Here is a 17,696-nt window from a genome sequence, read left to right on the forward strand (position 1 = left end):
AAGAATGGTAATGTCTTAGTGTCAATGATTAGATTGAGAATGGTAATGTCTTTGTGTCAATGATTAGATTAAGAATGGTAATGTTTTAGTGTCAATGATTACATTGAGAATAGTAATAATTTAGTGTCAATGATTATATTGAGAATGGTAATGTGTTAAATTCAATGATAAGATTGAAAATGGTAATAATTTGGGTCTATGATTAGATTTAGAATGGTAATGTTTTAGTGTCAATGATGAGATTGAGAATGGTAATGTTTTAGTGTCAATAATTAGATTGAGAATGGTAATGACTTAGTGTCAATTATTACATTGACAATGGTAATGTCTAAGTGACAATGATTACATTAAGAATAATATGTCAATGATTAGATTAACAATGGTAATGACTAAGTGTCAATGATTACATTGAGAATGGTAATGTTTTAGTGTCAATGATTACATTGAGAATGGTAATGTCTTATTGTCAATGAATACATTAAGAATGCTATGTCAATGATTACTTTGAGAATGGTAATGTGTTAGTGTCAATGATTACATTGAGAATGGTAATGTCTTAGTGTCAATGATTAGATTGAGAATTTTAATGTGTTAGTGTCAATGAAAAGATTATGAATGGTATTGTGTTTGTGTCAATAATTAGATTGAGAATGGTATTGTGTTAGTGTAAATGATTAGACTGAGAATGGTAATGTGTTAGTGTCAATGATTAGATTAAGAATGGTAAAGTTTTAGTGTCAATGATGACTTTGAAAATGGTTATGTGTTAGTGTCAATGATTAAATATAGAATGGTAATTTCTTAGTGTCAATGATTAGATTAAGAATGGTAATTACTTAGTGTTAATGATTACATTGAGAATGGTAATGTATTATTGTAAATGATTAGATTGAAAATAATAATATCTTAGTGTCAATGATTAGATTGAGAATGGTAATGACTTAGGGTCAATTATTACATTGACAATGGTAATGTCTAAGTGACAATGATTACATTAAGAATAATATGTCAATGATTAGATTAACAATGGTAATGACTAAGTGTCAATGATTACATTGAGAATGGTAATGTTTTAGTGTCAATGATTACATTGAGAATGGTAATGTCTTATTGTCAATGAATACATTAAGAATGCTATGTCAATGATTACTTTGAGAATGGTAATGTGTTAGTGTCAATGATTACTTTGAGAATGGTAATGTGTTAGTGTCAATGATTAGATGGAGAATGGTAATGTGTTAGTGTCAATGATTAGATTGAGAATGGCAACGACTTAGTGTCAATGAAAACATTGAAAATGGTAATGTGTTATTGTCAATAGATAGATTGAAATGGTAATGTTTTAGTGTCAATGATTAGATTGAGAATGGTAATGTCTAAGTGTCAACGATTAGATTGAGAATTATAATGAGTTAGTTTTAATGATAAGATTATGAATGGTAATGTGTTTGTGTCAATGATAAGTTTGAGCATAGTAATGTGTTAGTGTCAATGATTACATTAGGAATGGTAATGTCTTATTGTCAATAATTAGATTGAGAATGGCAATGTTTTAGTGTCAATGATTAAATTGAGAATAGTTATGTCTTAGTGCCAATGATAACAGTGAGAATGGTAATGTCTTAGTGTCAATGATAACATTGAAAATGGTAATGTGTTAGTGTCAATGATTAGATTGAGAATGGTAATGTTTTAGTGTCAATGATGACTTTGAGAATGGTAATGTGTTAGTGTCAATGATTACATTGAGACTGGTAATGTCTTATTGTCAATGATTAGATTGAAAATAATAATGACTTAGTGTCAATGATGAGATTGAGAATGGTAATGTCTTAGTGTCATGATTTGATTAAGAATGGTAATGACTTAGTGTCAATAATTAGATTAAGAATGTTAATGACTTAGTGTCAATGATTACATTGAGAATGATAATGTCTTAGTGTCAATGATTAGATTAAGAATGGTAATGTTTTAGTGTCAATGATTACATGAAGAATGTTAATGTCTAAGTGTCAATTTTTACATTGAGAATGTTATGTCAAAGATTAGATTAAGAATGGTAATGACTTAGTGTCAATAATTACATTGAGAATGGTAATGTCTTATTGTCTATGATTACATTGAGAATGGTAATGTCTTAGTGTCAAAGATTAGATTACGGAATGTAATGTTTTAGTGTTAATGATTACATTGACAATAATAATGTCTTAGTGTCAATGATTACATTAAGAATGGTAATGTTTTAGTGTCAATGATTACATTGAGAATGGTAATGTGTTAGTGTCAATGATTAGACAGAGAATGGTAATGTGTTAGTGTCAATGATTAGATTAAAAATGGTAATGACTTAGTGTCAATGAAAACATTGAAAATGGTAATGTGTTAGTGTCAATGATTAGATTGAGAATGGTAATGTTTTAGTGTCAATGATTACATTAAGAATGGTAATGTCTAAGTGTCAATGATTACATTGAGAATGTTATGTTAATGATTAGATTAAGAATGGTAATGACTTAGTGTTAATGATAAGATTGAGAATGGTAATGTGTTAGTGTCAATGATTACATTGAGAATGGTAATGTGTTAGTGTCAATGATTAGATGGAGGAGAATGGTAATGTGTTAGTGTCAATGATTAGATTGAGAATGGCAACGACTTAGTATCAATGAAAACATTGAAAATGGTAATGTGTTATTGTCAATGTTTAGATAGAGAATTATAATGTGTTAGTGTCAATGATTAGATTAAGAATGGTAAAGTTTTAGTGTCAATGATGACTTTGAAAATGGTAATGTGTTAGTGTTAATGATTACATTGAGAATGGTAATGTCTTAGTGTCAATGATAAGTTTGAGCATAGTAATGTGTTAGTGTCAATGATTACATTAGGAATGGTAATGTCTTATTGTCAATGATTAGATTGAGAATGGCAATGTCTTAGTGTCAATGATTAAATTGAAAATAGTAATGTCTTAGTGCCAATGATAACAGTGAGAATGGTAATGTCTTAGTGTCAATGATAACATTGAAAATGGTAATGTGTTAGTGTCAATGATTAGATTGAGAATGGTAATGTTTTAGTGTCAATGATGACTTTGAGAATGGTAATGTGTTAGTGTCAATGATTACATTGAGACTGGTAATGTCTTATTGTCAATGATTAGATTGAAAATAATAATGACTTAGTGTCAATGATGAGATTGAGAATGGTAATGTTTAAGTGTCAATGATGACTTTAGAATGGTAATGTCTTAGTGTCCACAATTACATTAATAATTTATTAGTGTCAATGATTAGATTGAGAATGGTAGTGCCTTAGCGTCAATGATTAGATTGAGAATGGTAATGTCTTAGTTTCAGTGATTACATTGAGAATAGTAATGTCTTAATGCCAATGATAACAGTGAGAATGGTAATGTCTTAGTGTCAATGATAACATTGAAAATGGTAATGTGTTAGTGTCAATGATTAGATTGAGAATGGTAATGTTTTAGTGTCAATGATGACTTTGAGAATGGTAATGTGTTAGTGTCAATGATTACATTGAGACTGGTAATGTCTTATTGTCAATGATTAGATTGAAAATAATAATGACTTAGTGTCAATGATGAGATTGAGAATGGTAATGTTTAAGTGTCAATGATGACTTTAGAATGGTAATGTCTTAGTGTCCACAATTACATTAATAATTTATTAGTGTCAATGATTAGATTGAGAATGGTAGTGCCTTAGCGTCAATGATTAGATTGAGAATGGTAATGTCTTAGTTTCAGTGATTACATTGAGAATAGTAATGTCTTAATGCCAATGATAACAGTGAGAATGGTAATGTCTTAGTGTCAATGATAACATTGAAAATGGTAATGTGTTAGTGTCAATGATTACATTGAGAATAGTAATGTCTTAGTGCCAATGATAACAGTGAGAATGGTAATGTCTTAGTGTCAATGATAACATTGAAAATGGTAATGTGTTAGTGTCAATGATTAGATTGAGAATGGTAATGTTTTAGTGTCAATAATGAGATTGAGAATGGTAATGTTTAAGTGTCAATGATGACTTTAGAATGGTAATGTCTTAGTGTCAACAATTACATTAATAATGTTATGTCAATGATTAGATTAAGAATGGTAATTTATTAGTGTCAATGATTAGATTGAGAATGGTAATGCCTTAGCGTCAATGATTAGATTGAGAATGGTAATTACTTAGTGTCAATGATTTGATTAAGAATAGTAATGACTTAGTGTCAATAATTAGATTAAGAATGTTAATGACTTAGTGTCAATGATTACATTGAGAATGATAATGTGTTAGTGTCAATGATTACATTGAGAATGTTATGTCAATGATTAGATTTAGAGTATAATGTCTTAGTGACAATGATAAGATTAAGAATGGTAATGACTTAGTGTCAATGATTACATTGAGAATTGTAATGTGTTAGTGTCAATGATAAGATTGAAAATGGTATTGTGTTAGTGTTAATGATTAGACTGAGAATGGTTATGTGTTAGTGTCAATGATTAGATGTAGAATGGTAATGTTTTAGTCTCAATGATGACTAAGTTTTGGAGGATGTCAGGAGGAGCATACCAGTTTACAATAACTTCTATTAGTGACCATAAAAAGAGCAATTAAAAAAGGATTATAAGTTAACCAATTACAATCTTAGAAGCCCAACTACTAAGTACTCTAAGTAGTAAACTCACTTTAATTTTTATAATAATACTTTGAAAAAGTTTTCTCTATTAAATCAATTATTTTATATGAGTCAAACAAACATGGTTAAAGGAGACGAATCACAATATAATCATATGTAGTGTAAACAAAATGTTACTTCGTGACCAAAGATTTGATAATTTGACTAAAAAAAAGCACAATGGCATTGTATTCACAAGAATTCATTCAATCTCGTTTTCACTATGCATGAAGATAAACATATTCCCCTTTTCTAAAGACTCAATATTCAAACTTTTGCACAATGTAATCTTATATGTACACGAAGATGGCTGCAAAGTCTTGAAAACAAACAAAAAATGAACTATATCTGGATCATTAAATTAGGTTTGGTCTAAGTCTACCTTGTTTCTCAATATCTCTATTATACACTGGTAATCTACGTATAAATCATTACGCTGCTTGGCTTTGTAGCACTGGCAAAGATATATATATATATATATATATATATATATATATATATATATATATATATATATATATATATATATATATATATATATATATTGTAACGTTTCTCACTACTCAGGCACTCTGCAAACTGCACCACATGACACAACCAATTAAAAGAATGTGACAACTCAGGGCTAAAAAACAGTTTAATATCAAATACATCACAGCCAGACAGGGGACCAGACAAAAGTAGATTAACCGGTACCAGCATTTTAGTACATTTTAGTTTTGAAAATGATTTTAAGGTGGTAGAGGAGACAATTGCAAGCCCGCTAAAGCTTAAAATCCGTAAATGTTCACATTACCTAGCTAATCTTTGAATTGGGTTGGACATAGTTGGTGCATAAGCAAACATTAGAGTTGCATTAGAGAATAATCCATTTGGTTTATTGGCTTGACCACATAACATACGTTGAAATCCTTGAGTTGTCACATATAAACAGTATCCATGCCACAGCAGCAATAACGTTGGAGGGTCAACAAAAAATTACAAAGATACCCTTAAGAGTTCTCTCAAGGTGTGTGAGGGAAACGATCCTTTCTCATTGCCTGAGGCCGTGAGTGTCGTGTTTCATGATATAAGGCAAGGAGCTCGGTAATCAACAAAAAACGTAGATCTAAGAATAAAAAAAACGGAAAGTGAGAAAAGAAGCAGGCATATCTGCAGCAAACCCAAGTTACCAATGCCGTCTAGGAGGTCGGCTTTTTTAAAGTAAAAAATTGGACTCCATAGCCATATTCAAATTCATAGAAAATGGGAAATAATCTCATCTTAAGTTACGAAGGAGGAGCTATATATTTAAGCTAGCTGATCTGCTCATTAACTGATTAGCTATCAGTTACGTTAATGTGCGAAATCGACATTTTGCCTCTAAATATAGGCATAATGTTCATATTAACGGTTTAAGTACTCTTAGGGTTAGGATAGGGTTGCAAGCTCCTGCAAATAACTATAAAATAATAATTCAATTTATTAAGCGCTGTTAACAAAGCACTATAAACTCTTGCAGAGCTGACTTTTTGAGTCAAAACGCAAGAGTTAAGTCGAAGATAACTACAACATTACGTAGTACCTGGACAAGTGGATCCTGGTAGTTGGTGATAAATACAAAATGTGTACTCTTCTAATTCTGTTCTAATGTTGCTGCTCGGCGGTCTGAAAGTTCAACAAGAATACAGCGCCCACTTTCTCTTTCTACTGCGCCAAATACCTATATTGTTCATACCTCACAACCAGCAAAGACATACCTGACTTACTAGGCGTCCCATTTTTATCACTGGAGCAATACACCACAGGTGCGTTATGTAAGTCAAACTCATACGATACGTCACACACGCACACCAATCACCGTTCACAAGAGGGGAGGGGAGTAATAGGGGGAGAAAATGAAAGAATGTCAAGAGGAGGGGAGGGAAGAGAAATTGGGGAAAGAAAACTAAGTCTTAATAGTAAAAAGGGAGGGGGGGGGGAACAGAAGTTATCTAAGACGCCCAGGATGACATCACATCCAGACGATGGCTGCTAGCGGCTCCTGGATGTCCCTCTTTGCTTTAGCAGAGACAAGGGGAGGGAAGCGACCTCTGTGACCCGAGTTGAGTCTGTCTTGGTCCAATGAATGGAAAAGGGTTTGTGTTTAAAGGAGATGGACTGGGTGACAAAATCAGCTCTTCTATTAGCATATGTGATGTAATACTAAAATATGATTTTATTCTTTTTGACTCACAATCGACTGGTGTCTGGAAATTTAAGCTCCCAGTAATTTAGTCACCCGGAAATTTAGGAACCGGGAAATCGGGCACTTTTTGACAAGGCGGAAAATTAGGCACTCTTCAATAGAGACTTAATTTAGAAGAAAATTGATTTTTTAGCGCATTTTATTCCGAAAAGACCAACTGTAATATTGGTATTATAATCAGGACAATGTCTGTCTTTGACAAAACAGAGACTAAGCATACTGAAGTAAGCAACAGAACTATCAGGTTACATCAATGGTAATTAGATTACTGATGGTAATTAAATAAAAAAAATATCGATTAATAAAAAAAGCTTTTGCTATGATGAAAGAGCTATATTATAGTGAGCTTTTAGCCTAAGTCTTTCGCACCAATCACTTTGTGCATAAGCATTTCCCTGTTAGCAAGCACTGATAGTCACGTCAAAGCATATCTTCATTGGCCTACAGCGACAAGAGTACCTGTTTGATTCCGCAACGCATCTGGCCCCTGTTACAGTAAGATTCACACCTGGAAGTCATCATTCTCTGGTCAATCTGTTGTTCACGCATCCAGCTCTACGCCCCCACCCCTCACCCTGCCCGCTCCCGCAGTTTCACCCCACCTCCTGACTCCCTCCCAGCCCGCTTCCGCAGTTTCATCCATTTCTTGAACCTGTCAGTCAGCTTCAGTGATCTTGGCTACCTAGTCACATTCCTTGTACCTCGTATATTTCTATTAAATAATAAATATTTATAAATAAAATTCTTTTCTATAAGGACCTAAGTTATTTATTGCGTGTATCCTCCGGCACATACTAGATACTATGCAACAAGTCTCATAACACACAACATTGCACTAGACTAGTCCACTAGATTTAGGCTTAGATCTATTTAAATTCAACATTCAATTCAGCTTTATTGAAAAATGTTTCAAGTTGTCAGCACCTTAAATCTTCATCAAAACATTTAAAATATAATTTCATAGATCTATACAATAATTCCATCATATGTAGTCCTAAATCTATTTAAATTCAATTTTGATAACATAAAAAAATGTATACCTAGATTTACGCTTTATCATGTTATTGTTGTCATTTTAATTTGAGAATAATATTACTCTCCCCCCCCCATTCCCTATGTTTTCCTATTATTTCTATTTGCTTTGTTTCTTCCTCTCTGGGTTCCAGTCTAGTCTTGCAATGGTGTCTGCTGTTCTTCCCATTGTGTGCCCAATGCATCCCCATGTGCATCATTTGATTAGTTAGTTTAGTTGTGCTGTCTGGTTGTTTAGGCAACTCTAGCTCCTTGGTCACAGACTGAGATGTACAGATCAAATCCACCCAGTAGTGCTACCATCTGCCTACAGACTGTGATATAAATTCTAGTTAGCAGAAAGGCCAGACCTGACCTGGAGCCGGAGTCAGGGCCTCCTGACCTGCTAACACTTTACTTTTTATTTCTAAAAATAGATGGTTTTAAAAGATCTTTATTTATCTTAGTTTATAATATTTTTTCAGATATATATATATATATATATATATATATATATATATATATATATATGGAGAGAGAGCATAAAGGAAGGGTCACGGATTGCAGATGTCATACACAACAGAAGCAGAAAGAAGGGTGAAAATGCAACGGCGCCTGGTGATTATATATGCCCAACCTGCGATCGCAGCAGTGTATCAAGGATTGGCCTCTTTAGTCACACAAGAAGTTGCAAAGGTAAAAGATCGTCTCTCCAGATGTAAAATGCCGCAGAATATATAAATATATATATATATACTTACAGGATTTGATTTGGTGATCCCTCTTCAGAAACATCAGGTATGTTATTTAAATTTATGCATTAACAACCAAATAATAATGACTAGATATTTCTTATGAAATAATAGTTATTATGTGTACTCCTCAAAAGTTGTATTGGAATAATTTGTTTTTAAAACAAAGCTGGACATTAAATTCAATTGTGATTGATTTCAACCCACTGATACAAGGGGCATGCTTGCAAGTATAGCAGCCAAAAAAAAACTAAATAAACAATAACCATACTTTTAGACTTAGATCCTCCCCCTCTGTTTGGTGCATTGAGTGGCAAGCTGTCTCCAAAAAGATCTGTCTGAAGTCTGTTCACCCATATTTATAGAAATATAAAAAGATTCTGACTTCTAGAAAAGATAAAAAATGGAAAGGCTAACTAAACTTTGACAATGTAATGGAAAAAAATCAATGTTGAACCATCCTAATAGTTTGTGATGAGAAATGTCATCAGCCACCTTGGCAGCAGTACCAAAAAAACTGCCAAGCCAAATGTTAGGCACTGTCATTTTTGTCTAGTAAATGATGTTTCACAGCAATACAGTGCAGTCCTTCATCAGAACAATGTTGCCTGAGTACTGAAACTTAAATAAGTTTAGAAACCTTTGAAAGCATCTTGTCAAATTACAACCAATACCTTCTGAAGAACTTTATAAAATGGTACTCAAAACAGCTTAGTTTTCTCTTTTAGTGAGTGCTGACAAAACATTAATGAGGAAGTGGACTCAAGATAAGGATACCATCATTTATATTACATTTAACTTATGCATTACACTTTTTATATTTTAAATTTTGCATTTTAAAATGTAATTTTTGCTTGCAATATTTTATCAACTTTTTTTTTTTTAGATCAAAGGAATGTACATGCTGCTGATATAGAAAAAGTTTCTGACTGCTTACAGATCAGTGTTCTTAGTTCTGCTATTGATTTACTATTGCATAATAAATAAACATGTAATGATCAATCACATTTTTATACCAAGTTCATCTAATGATTTACACAGCATATTATCAGCATTCACAGTTCATCTAATGATCTACATATGAAGCAGCACCATGCAGAGCTAACATCACCTACTGAAGAGAGTTTCCATCATGCTTTAGCAACAATCCAAAAACAAAATGAAAAAGTGGTTTCTTTGTTTGGGACAAGTCCTGAAAGGCCTTCAGAATCTGGGAGCACACTATTGTTAACAAGCAGTGTGTCATATGACCAGCACAATGACCAACAGCCTTTACTTTTCGAACCAAAGTCAGGTAACTATGAAACTATCTAAAGCACATAGGAGTCTAATGACACATTTTTACTAAACTTTAAATTAAATGGATCTTAAATGTCTAGTGAAACATTGTAATCAAACTATGATTTTTGAATATAGTCTAGTAAAACATTATGATTGAACTTTGTTTAGTGCATAAATGTCTAGTGAAAAATTCTGATAAAACTTTGTTTAGTTCATATGAGTGTAGTGAAAAATTGTGACCCAACTTTGTAATATGCATAAAAGTCTAGTGAAACATTTTGATCAAACTTTGTAAAGTTCATAGATGTCTGGTGAAACAATCTGATCAAATCTTTTTAGCGCATAAAAATCTAGTAAAACATTCTTATCACCTATGCTTATCTTATAGAAGTCTAAAAAAAAGTTCCCTTTTCAGTCCTTGTAATCTATAGGAAAGTTAATATTAAGGTTATAAATCTGTTTTTGTGGCCTACAGTTAACAAGCAGTTTGTCATGTCTCCTTATTAAAGGTTCTGGATTTGTTAGTGGTTTGCAGCTTGTTCATATTTCCTTTTTGAACTCATTAGTATTTCTGAACTTCTTTTTAATTTCTTAGACAGCTCATTAGGAGTATGGAACCCTTTCCTATGACAACTTTTTAGGAGTGTTATGGTATCATTGATATGTGTGTGTGTGTTTTATGATTAGGGTTAGTTATGCAATGAGAATGATGCAAGATAAGCCGCCTTGTCATTAGTGTTCTTGACTCCAGAATGCCTATTTGAAAGTACATTTTTTTAGTGAGTTAGATTTTCTTTGGAATACAATTTTTTCATTATTACTAAGTTTATTACATTTAGGCTTTCCCCCAGGATAGATTACAGTTATTCATTTCATTTAAACTTGATTTTCTTTATAATGTAATTCAAGTTCTGTTTTGTTTGTTGTAAAATGTTTTACATGTTTCGGATGTTCCTTCAGAGTTGAAGATAATTACTTCCTAGTCCTAACCTCCCGCAGGACGACAGAGGATGGGAGCGGGCAGGGTTTTAACCCTGGACCATCGATAAATCTGAACGACAGTCCAGCGCGCAAACCACACGACCAGGCAGCCATCCAGTTCTATTTAGTATTAATCACAAAAAATCAATAAGTAATTTCAAGTTAAGATGTAATATACCTTTAGTAGTTTAATTGTGTACCAGCAGTTTGGTGCTTCAGGTCAACAACCATACACTACAAGGAGTTGTCAACTGGTTGATACTTACTTTGAGAACTCATTAGGAGTTTGCAACTTGTTAACATTTTCTTAGCTCATCAGGAGTTTGCATCTTGTTCATATTTTCTTAGATCAGTGTTTCCCAAACTGTGTTCTGTAGAACCCTATTTAACTAGTAACCACAACATAAATTTATCTCTGTAAAAAAAAACAACAAAATGTTTCGCTAATGACTCAAAATGTGTGAAGTGTTCCATTAAGAAAAATAATGCCTTAGAGAACTAACTAAGAGTTTGCAACTTGTTCATATTTCATAATATATAGCTCATTAGGAGTTTGCAACTTGTTTATATTTTATTAGACAACTTATAAGGAGTCTGAAATTCATTCATAATTCCTTGACAACTAAAGGAGTCTGCAACATGTTCATGTTTACTTAGACAGCTCATTAGGAGTTAAGAACCTATTCATGTTTCCTTAGAGAACTTATTAGGTGTATGGAACTTGTTCATATCTCCTTGACAGTTCATTAAGATTCTGCAATTTGTTCATATTTCATTTGACAGCCCAATAGGAGTTCAGAACTTGTTCATATTTCCTTTCTTGAAGGTCACCAATACATTTCTGTAAATAATGTTGAATAATGTCTATATTCAAATTTTTTTGAAATACTAAATTTGATTTAAATGGCTTTGGTTAGATTAAAATCATGTCTGAAACTTTGTCACAAGTTTAGAGATTGTCTATTCTTACTCTTAATTTTACCTTTTTATTAACTTGCGTATTTTTGTTTTTATTTCTTACTCATAATTTTTACCTTTTTATTAACTTGTGTATTTTTGCTCTTTTTTTAGGACACTGTTCAAAGATATTTTAAGATGTTGGCCTCACATCTTGACACTTGTTAGAGTGTAAAGATTTGACTTAACAAATGTTAAAATAAAAAGAGCACATTGTGGAGGGTTGACCGTCATTAAAAAATTTACATGTACTTATTCTGTTTAAAAAAATGTCCCTCTAACAAATAAAAAAAAATAAAGTAAATATATTACTCTTCTTTTTTGTAAGGTTTAGCTGATTTGCTTCACTTTCTTACCTTTTTTTTTTTTACACTTATAATAAACTTAGGAAATCAGTATTTGCTCAGGCTATGAGCAAACCACAAACAATACCAACTGAAATATACAGAAACTAGTTGACACAACATAACCTGTGGTAAAAAAATGGGTTAGCTGATTTAACTAGAAAAAAAGCAGAAACAATAGAGACCACTCTATTTGAAAAGTACAACAATCCAAAGTTATGTACTTAAAATCCAACCAAAGAAATGAAAAAAAAGGCAAACATAATGGGGGGGGGGGGGGTCACTTTATCACATTGTCAATGTTTGGGACTGTGATAGAAGTTAGAAAAAAAATTAATAAAATTTGTACTAATTAAAAATATATATAAAAAAAGTTTTTTTTAAACATTGTGTTTATTTTTTAGATGGCCACCATCTCCATAGAGACCCAAAAGACTAGACTAGACATGCCTAAAGCCTATCTTCTTAACTATAAAGTTATATAAAAAAATTGAAATTTCACAGTACATCCCCCTTATGTAAAATAGGCATATTGATCATTTTCTTATAAAATTGATTTAATTTTAGCTCTTTAAGGCATTCTGCTAAAAATTATCTTAATTGATTTATTAAACTTAGAGGATTTGAATTTTGCTGATGATATTTAGCTTCTATTTCATTTTTAAAAATGTCAGTCTAAAATTGGGCTAGCAGGCTACTAAACCAGATTATGATAATAAAATGCCTAGTAGATAATCTATTACTTTGGATGGATGTCTGTTACAGTCTGTCAACAACCTGAGTTGTATTATGAATGAAAAAATGCTGATGTCAAAGCAATGGATAGTAATGCAAGAGTCTCCTCTATACAGCTCAAGAAAATTCAGACCTCAAAAGGCATATCTTTGAGAATTTAATTTATATTTTTCAAAACTGATAGGTTTTGCACTATGAAAGTATGAATTTGATATCTAGCTAAGAACAACTAGTAACACCTGTAATGTAACCAACATAAATGGTACACACTGACTTGCTGGTCATCAAAATGTAGAATGGTCTGTGTTATTGTGTCCCGGACCTACACTTAGCATGTAACAAATATAAATAGTACACACTGACTTGAGTCCAATTTTAATAATAATAATATACTGTAACTTCAAGCATTCAGTTACAAATCACTGGTTGAATGAGAAAATGCTGGATATCCTTCATAGCTGTTACACAAACATAATCCACATATAGAAATACAGTTACAAATGCATCAAAGTGATATCAAATAATAATTCCTTTAGAATAAGTATATCTCTGGTCAGTTGAGCATTATCCAAAAGTTCCATTAAATGTTTGTTCTAAACAATGTTTTCAATTTATAATTAAGATTTAATGTTGGTATATGTTTAAAAAAAAGAAAGTCTTTTGTTTGGTATTTAATTCATGTCTGAATTCATATCAATATAATGAATTTTAATGGTAAAAAGATCAGTGGCTGTTATTCATCTCATTTCTTTCTCCAGGATTGTCAGACTTCTGCTAGATGTTGATCTTTTCATCACAACACCAATAACTTCTTCTTGGAGTCAAGAAAAAGCTATTTAAATTCCCTTAAAGATCACAAATTAATGCTGATGACATAAAGCACATTTATCCACGAAATCTTATGAACACATAATATTATGTTGTACAACTAAATAGTGGTGTCTGGAAATTTAGGCAGTGTGTATGTAGTGTATATGCTTATTTATTATTTATCTGTTTCTTAAACATAGGCTTATGTTCCCCGCGCTACCCAAACTATAATTCGGAGTGTGAAACATAACAGATTAACAGGTGCTATATTATGTTTCGTTTAACAAAGATTTTCTTACACTCTACATATTCCTCCCCCCCCCCCGAGAGGTGGGCCAGGGGTAGTGGTAAGTATTATAATCACGGACTGAGAAGACCTAACGGCGAGCGAGAAAGGGGTTACGTCGTCACTAGATCTGTGTGAGCTCAATACAATTTTTTCTCTTCGTGGTGTAGTCTTAATCATAAACAGATAAAAATTAAAGTTTTAAGATACTGTTAATCTTCTATAATAAAATGCTTATTTCTTATAGTAATACGTTTCCCGTACTAGATCTTTATAATTTATTGTCATTGCTCTATATAGTATAGATCACTTACTCACAATGCATACTTTTGTTGAAAAGAAAAATAATTAAACATATCGTGTAGATATAGATGCGTGTTTCATTATGTTCGTGTATATTTTTGTTTTATTTTATCAATATTTCGCTTTGCTTGGTGACTTAATAGATAAAAATAAATCTAATTGTTAATATATATTTTGTTGTTGATAATTTCTTAAATAGAAAAAAAGAAGAAATAACAAGTTGTTCATCAAATGATTATTAACATTTTATTTAGACCTTCATTTGAGTAAATAAAAAAAAAACATAGTTGAACGCATAAGAACAAAACACTCTCTTTTAAACATGTTATTTGAAGTTCAATATAGATAAAGGAGATCAATATGCTTAAAAACAACATGGTGGGCGGAATAGATCTAGTTATCTGGGCGTCTGAACTTCTAAATCTTGTATATCTAGTTCTAGATCTAGAGCAGGGCTGAGCAAATAACGACCCCCCTGGCCACAAGTGGCCCGCTGGAGTGTTTTATGTTCTAATATTACTGTAAGAACTGGTCGATGCTGACTGACAGTAATTTAACAGCAGTCGCAAGGATTACAACTAGTAATATATCTAAAACATTTTTAATCTTTTAATTTTCACAATGAAATCATTTTCTTTTTACTCCAGCGCAAGAACACCATCCAATCCAATCACTCGTTCAGCCTTTTTTTTTTTTTATATACATTTGCGTCATTCGCGATTTCACTAGTTGGTCACGTGACAGGGCCCAGCTCTTGTCCCTATCGGTTATACAAATGGGTCAAATGAAATTTTCTTTAATTGTGATTAATTTAATTTAGCCATAGAAAGAAATAATGATGTAGCGCTGTCTTTAATCTAGAATAAATAATCAATGTAATGTAGGTCGATTGTATTTATTATTTAATAGATCTACATCTATATCTCATGTTTATTGTGTATTTCAAATAAATGTTGTTTTTTTTTAACTTTTTTTTGTGACTTCACGAAAGGTATTGTGTATGTGTTTTTTTTGCTTTTTTTGTTTGTCTTTGACTGTTTACAAAACGTATGGTATTCTATTTTGGCCATATTTCATAATGTGTAGCAATTCATCACTTTTAATTTAAATTTATTCTATTTTACTAGTTAAATTTATATGAAGAGATGCTCGTCCCTCCTCTTTTCGCATTCCGGACTTGGGACCAGACAGTGGTGAAGTTGCCGACATTGCAACTAACTAATCCTAACTATAGGCAACATTTTTTTTTTACTTTCATCATGTAGGCTTCTTTTACACTCATATCCGTCATGTAGTCTTGTTCAACCCACCCACATTTGCTTATCTTCTTAAGAGTGGTCCAGATGTTTAATTATGCCTTATGGTTAACACTCTTTAAGGCCTTCCTCTGCCTATAAATCCCCCTTTTTTATGTACTTATTAAAGCTGGATACTCTAGTTAACACCTAGTTGAATGCTAGACAGAATAGCAGCTATAGAAGTAATAAAAATTTATATAAGGAGAGATGGTTCATTGAAAAGTCATTGTCTTTTACACTCATCTACGCGTTTGCAAAACATTGGTAAAAAAGATTTTTAAATGGGAATAGATTTGAGAATTTTAAAATAGTTTTTTAAATGTATTTATATGCCTATTGTATATTTTCACTATAAAGTAAACAATAAACTAAGAATTTTAAAAAAAATCTAAACATCTATAAACATAATTAAAAAGGAACAAAAAAATAACAACAACACAAAACTTCTTTATTTCTTTCTTTAGATATACATAAATAAAATTAGTTTTAACATAAATGATCAGTGCAGAACACCATACTTTTTTTCGGCTAAACAAGTGGAGAAAGAGAGATAGGTGTGCGCTGTTGGGTCATGCCATTTCGTCAGCGTACTGATAGACAGTTGAAAACTTATTGACCTAAATTACAAGGCTCCCAACCTGTATTTATTTAATTATACTTTTGATTAAAGCCATTATTTTTATTGGGACATGATTATAACACAAATTAATCAGATCCTGTACCTTAGAATTAGATCTAGACATCGCCAGGAAAAAGGGAGGGGGAGGGGTCATGAATGTCATGAACATTTTTTTTTCGCAATTAAAATAAAAATATAAAAATAAAAGTCATATGGATATATAGAGTTATTTAAACACTCATTGCATTTTGTTTTGCAATATTTTTGAAAGCTGCGAAGAAGGTTTGAATCTTTAAGCCACATATACTTCAGTCAAATGTGTTTACGAAACCTGGCGCGGTCCAATAAACGACAACTTGTCGTTGACGTGGCCGTCTTATTAGTGTAGATTTGATATCCTAGTATCTAGTTCTAGAGTATTCTAGACCTAGATTGGCTAGATATACATTTCTAGATCTCTTACGTAGATCTAAATCCATATTGTAAAATTCTAGATCTAGATCTATAATATGTCTACTTCGGGATTGTAGCATTCACCAACCTATGCTTAGATAAGTTAGATCGTGATTTTCTAAATCAAGTAGATCATACTCTTACTCTTACATATCTATCTTAATATCTAGAATATAGACTTGTGACTCTTTCGGCTTCTGTTGCCAGAGTAATTTCCTTGTTTAAACCAATTTTAATTTCTAGATCTACGAAGTCTACACGATGACGATTCTTTAAAAACATTATTTGATTTAAGAAATTGTTGGATAAAATTAAACTTTAAAAAGAATTAAGCAAAGTTATAGATCTCTAGATTCTTATCTACGTAGGACTAATAAGTTCACTTCAGCTGTGAGCCTGTGTTAAAGCGTCCATTGACAACCAATCATATAAGAGAAAAAAAATCACGCGAACCAATCGGATTATTCTTGTCTGTAAACAGAAGATATATATATATATGTCTTAGCAGTTCTTTTTATAGTCAAGAAACGCATTTATATAGGAGGGAAGAAACTTCAAACTTAAATCATTAATTTTCATTGGATGTCTTTTTATAGTATGACCTTAAAAAAAAACAACAAACGATGAGACCAAACATGGCGGGCTCCCTTTAACCATTGTGTATGAATATCAAGTAAAAACAATGAATCTTTTGGTCATTTTCAGCTCTTATATGACAAGGTGACCATTATTAAATGCATTTTTACATACAAAAATAATATTTTTCAATGTAACCATTAAGTAAAATGCGTGCAGCACGGGGCTTTAGTGAATGAATGCTTACATATAGTGGCGTCCCATACACGACAGCAGGATCTCATGAGGATGCTGGGGGATTATGTGCTGCTCCATGCAGCCAGTCTGCCAATGTGTGTGTGTATGTATGTGTGTGACACTGT

The 17,696-nt window shown here is 31.9% G+C and overlaps 1 long non-coding RNA gene across 2 annotated transcripts; it reads left to right on the plus strand.

Annotated features, from left to right (window-relative positions):
- The first annotated feature begins 8,440 nt into the window (after window positions 1-8,440).
- Window positions 8,441-14,556, plus strand: LOC129922967 (uncharacterized). 2 transcript variants are annotated; one of them, XR_008774894.1, is made up of 4 exons: window positions 8,441-8,635; window positions 8,703-8,737; window positions 9,578-9,985; window positions 12,025-14,556. It is a non-coding gene; the product is annotated as an uncharacterized LOC129922967 (long non-coding RNA). The 2 variants fall into 2 exon arrangements; XR_008774895.1 differs by lacking the exon at window positions 8,703-8,737.
- The last annotated feature ends 3,140 nt before the right edge of the window (window positions 14,557-17,696 follow it).

The sequence above is a fragment of the Biomphalaria glabrata genome, chromosome 14, assembly GCF_947242115.1.
Source record: "Biomphalaria glabrata chromosome 14, xgBioGlab47.1, whole genome shotgun sequence".
Lineage (NCBI taxonomy): Eukaryota > Metazoa > Mollusca > Gastropoda > Planorbidae > Biomphalaria > Biomphalaria glabrata.